The sequence below is a fragment of the Austrofundulus limnaeus genome, unplaced genomic scaffold (assembly GCF_001266775.1).
Source record: "Austrofundulus limnaeus strain Quisiro unplaced genomic scaffold, Austrofundulus_limnaeus-1.0 Scaffold8, whole genome shotgun sequence".
NCBI classification, from domain to species: domain Eukaryota; kingdom Metazoa; phylum Chordata; class Actinopteri; order Cyprinodontiformes; family Rivulidae; genus Austrofundulus; species Austrofundulus limnaeus.
The window spans coordinates 1833020-1838259 of record NW_013952410.1 but is presented as its reverse complement, the minus strand read 5'-3'; positions in this window follow the sequence as shown (position 1 = coordinate 1838259).

The window sequence follows — 5240 nt, the reverse complement described above, 5'->3', positions numbered from 1 at the left end:
GAAGTCTCTTGGAGGAGAGACGAAACGTTTCACTAAAGAAGAACCCATCCAGAGGACCTACTTATAACTGAGATGCATCAGGACATTTTGCCTGAAATGGTGAAATAACAGTAGGTAACAAAGCCAACACCTGATCACCTGGAACAAAGATACAATGCTCAGCTTTTCTATCATACCAGCATTTCATCTTCTGCACAGAAGACAACTTTGTTTTAGCTAGCTGTAAAGCTGTGTAAAGTCTCTGTCTAAATCCATGTACATAGTTAATAAGGTTTTCATGTGGTTCAGCTTCCTTCCATAAAGTATTTAAAGCTGCTAAAGGACCACACACAGTGTGACCAAAAAGCAGCTCATTAGGACTAAAACTTGATCGTTTTGACTAGTGATGTGACGTTCACGAACAATCCRAATCTTTTGAAAGGGCTTTTTACAACTGACGACAGGAGCAGAGTTGCGGGCAGGAACGAGCCATTTGTAGTTTTATATATTTTATTCCTCATATAATATAATCCTTATTATTTCATCCTTAAATTGCTCTCGCTTTGCCTTTTCATGGAAAACAGGCAGAGCTGTGGAGACCAGAAGCTCACGGGAAAGGGGRAGGGGGATTTCTGCTTGACAAAACACATGGTTCCGCCCACGTAACATGACGACATCACATCGCCATGCGTGATGACGTATTTCCCTACGTGATGACGTAACTCGTTCAAAATCGAACGGCTCTTTCGAACAGCTCTATGAAACAAACAAGATCCTAAGATCTGGATCCCTTCAAAGAGCCATTTATCCCATTTTAACCCATATTTTGTGCAGAACATAGAAATTTATTCAAAATAAAGATATAACCAACATGTGCCAAAGATCCTTTTAAATTTTGGTGTAATTTCCTCCTAAACCTTCAGTCAACCTTGATGTAACCAGACAACTGCAGTAGATTTATGAGCTGTAGCTTCTTGAAATGAATCAATAAGACACAACCTTGCATGCAGAAGCAGCTCTATTAGGTTTGGATGTGGTGACTGTGGAGCCCATTTGATTAGAGGGAAATCACTGCCATGTTTGAGAAACTCAGTGTGCAGTGATGTCAGCTGTGTGAAGCACAGATTGTCCCAATAAAAGTAGCTTTTAGAAAACAAGATTATCATTTCTTCACATTTTAGACATAGGCCATTAGACCATTAAAAACATTAGAAAGCAGTAAATATGTATTGTGATACACTAGTTTGGCAAAACGTTTGTTCGTTATCCTTTGTTTACAATTTGGTATCTTCATTTTGTTACAAGCTCAGTAGAAGCCATCAATCTTTGTTTTTGGTTATGGCTTTAAAAATGACAGCTGAGCTTACGACAAAAACTGGTGTCCCTTGATCCACCTTTTGYAGCTGTTTTTGTACACCTTTTTATGGCTCTAAAAAGCCCCTTCGTGAGCAATGCATCCTAAAGATAGATGGTTGTAAAATATCTATAGGGGAAAAAATACTTCGTTTGAGAACTTTATTACAGAATTGCACCTTTTTCCTGCTTGTAGATGCTTCATCTGGTTCACTATAAAACGCTAATGTAGAATAGCAAGAACAAAAAAGTTCAATGAAGTATGTATGATAGGAAAAATAAACTTTTTGAGGCAATTTGCATAACTTTTATGACACCACATCCTTTGTGATCAAAATAGTATTTTTTTATCTTGACACATGCTCAAGAAATCCCTTGTACACCATGTTCTGTGTCACTGTGATTTATTTATTTATTTATTTTGTAGATCTTAAATAGAGAGTGACTAGATATTTCCTGGAACGAGATAAAATATTCATATGACTCCTTGTCACCAGAGGACAACTCTTTCCTGTTTATCCCGGCATCTTTCTTTGTCTGGGTCTGTTTGGGTTCTTTTCTTATCTGTTGCATCATCTGCTTCGTCTTCTTTACCATTTGTCTGTGCAGCAGAAGCACAGTCTTCCTCACCTGTTTCTTCATCAGGACAGGTCAATTTCTGAATCTCTTTGCACTTCGTTGACAGAACTGCTCAAAGTCATGTCCTTGTTTCCAGTTCAAAGTATGACGTGTTGTGGTTAAATAAGTTGTAGAGTTTTATCTTTTATTTTCTGAGACTGCAGAAAGGTGAAGTTTATGATTTAGCAGTGGCTCATTTAGAAAACTGTTGATCCTCTATGTTTAGAAGCTTTATTATTTCACCGAAAAGATGAAATTTAAGATTCAGGAAGTTTGTTGGGTCCACTAAATGTTCCACTAAACCGAGCTGATTAAATTGTTTTACCTTTACTCAACCAAGTCAACTGGTTCCGCTAAACCAAGTTAAGGGAAACCAACCCTTCATTTTTTAGAGTGCAACTATTTTCATGATGAATTCCAGTCATATTTAGATTTGCAGTGTGTAATAAGGTGGTCACTTTTAAAATAAAGAAGTAAAAGTATCATTTTAATCTGACAAAATAGAAGTTATGTTTACAAAAATACATAGTAAAATTACCAAAGATGTATAGTAAGAAGTACATTTACTTTGCTACAGTGTTTAAGTAATTTTTGAGATGTTAATTTATATAGTATTTTTGTAAATTGTAACTTTAAAAAAATTGTTAATAATTATTACACACCTGATTACCGTTAGCAGTTTTATGACTTTTTTACTTAATTACTTTTCTTCTTCTGTTAACGTATTTTTATGGAGTTTTTTTTTTTCAAGTTAAAACTGCAAATCCTCAAAAGAGTTACTCAAGTACTGTAAGAAAGAAATGTACCGGTACTTTGTTACTATAGGTACTGAGAAATATACCCAGGCCCTAGTTTTTATCTCATAAAAGCTGTAGGAAATAAAATGTTTGAAAATAATTCCCATATTATTTCACAGTATTATGTAATGTGTCAGCTTGACGAATGAAGTTATTTGCAGATAAGCGTGCAAGAGTCACTAAACCAAAAGCAGAAATAGTCAGTTTGTGTTCATGAAGTTTATAAACTCACAAATTGGATTTACTTTTTTATTTTTAGTTTCACAACTCTTTTTCTGACTCTTTTTCTGACTTCATAACTCAAGTTTCTGACAGGTGAATTTAACTTCTTCCTAAATGTCAAACCACTGATAAAACCACATCCCATAAAACTTTAACTAAAGACTTCCTCACTGAGATAAGTTTTTAATATAATAAGCATCCCAATGGTGCAGTAAGGTGTAAAAATGTATTCAGAAGGAGGTTTAATATCACACTATTTGATATTCCTTTGGAGTCATCTGTGACTAATTCAGATGTGTAAATTCAATAAAGACGTGAATTGTGTAAATCACCGGCTGCAGTCTCCCGGCTCTGAATGTCTTGTCTATTTMTTGCTGAGTTAAGTCGGTGTCTGGATCTGATAAATTCTAGAGAGCCCATTAAAGGCTTAAGTGTCCCACAATTCATCAGAGTTAAGTTCAACAGGCTAATATTTATACATTTTCTGCACAGGGAAACTATACTGATAATACTGGCGTAAAATTTAAATTTTAGACAAAAGTTATAAAACTAAAAACAGCATTACCTCTAAGTCTAAGYAGATTTCTTTTTAAAATGAATGAAAGCTACCGGTAATTTTAAATCGGATGCTTTTAACTCTGATTTTTACAGTATTAGACAGAAATTTCATAGGTTGATTCAAATAATTGTTCACTGAATACAAGTACTTTTTAACAGGATAAATTAAGACATCAAAAAACATGAAATGTCCAAGTTTAATGCTTGTTGCTTTGGATGCATCAAGCCTGAATAAGACTTTTAACGTACAACCAATGGTGRGCACCGTTCTGCTAATCCGCTAATAGCGAAACTATGTTTGCAGATTAGCTTTCTTGCTAACTTTAGAAGCTGTTAGCGGATCATTTATCCATACTAACTATAAGCCTGCTAAAGAAAGCAGAAATGTTTTTTTTTTTACCTGCTCAGTGTTTTTGCGAATCTAATTTTTTAGTCAACAGRTTGGGGGTGTAAGGGAACTTACATCTCTTATAATGAAAGTTATAAGGAAATTATTTATCAAGAGTTCTTGGCTTATTAGGGAAATACTTCTTCCGTGCAAGAGTGAATAACAAACTCAATACAGTAAGTGACTTAACTCAGTGAATTTGATTTGATCTAGCAGCAAACAAGATGATTTATTTACATAAAACAAATTATGAGTGAACAACTTAATTGTGAGCAATCAATTTTCCTATAAAGTTTAATCAACCACGCATCCAAGGTTAATTAATTATTAAATACAACAATTTTAAAACCAGCAAAACATGAGGCTTTAGATKTWAAATAAACCAGAACATTTGCAGGTACTTGAACTTCGGGTTTGGCAAGGCAGGGTAGTTTAAGGAAAGGAKGAAGGTRAGATTAGTTATTTCTAACTTTATCTTTAAAGAATGTGACTGAACCAGAGAGGCGAAGCGTCTTTCTCTCGACATCAGCCAGARCCAGGAGTWYGCTCAGAACAGCCAGCTTTTACCTTAACGGTGAGAGACATCCATCAATGGTTCAGGCTGTAGGAAAGTAGACGAGTTCAGTAAGAGTTCCTGAGGCTGCTTACTTAGCTGTGAACATTTCCAGGCATGTTCCCTTCCAGCATCCGTCTGGTTCCGCGTCGAGCTGTAGAAAAAAGGCAAGGCAAAACTGGATCCTGTTCCAAAATAAAATTACATCCTAGCAGAAGTCAGAACAAGTGGCTCGTGGAGCTTAGAAGCTCGTGTTTTTGGAACACGCTGTGTGTTGGCAGTATCCCGGTTCATGAGATTCCTCGTTGGCGCAATGGGCCAAATCTCACCGAGCCAAAGCACTGGTTCCCCGTGAGGAGAACCCAGCTGTTTTCCCTGTTTGGATGGAAGCGTGTCTCTCTACTGAGGGTCGGCCGGTTGTTGGAACTAGAGAAGAATAGTCCATAAGGTCYGCCCCTGTTTGATAAATTGGTAGCAGGGAGATTATAAAATGTTTTAGTTTCAGATGGCGACGGCCCACGACTCAGATGATGGCTTCTGCACGTCATGTTGACCTGTTTTGTTTCAGCACTGAAAGAATGAATTATTTCAAACTCAAGACATTTGCATTATTATTCAGACAAATGAAACATTGGTGTTTAATAATAAAACTTAAACCATAATGATTAGTTTGGTTAAGTAAAATATTTCAACAGAAAAGTCCTGATGCATCTCAGTAATCCAGGTAAAAAATCAAAAAAAAATTGTGTAGGTCTTCTGGACGGGTTCTTCT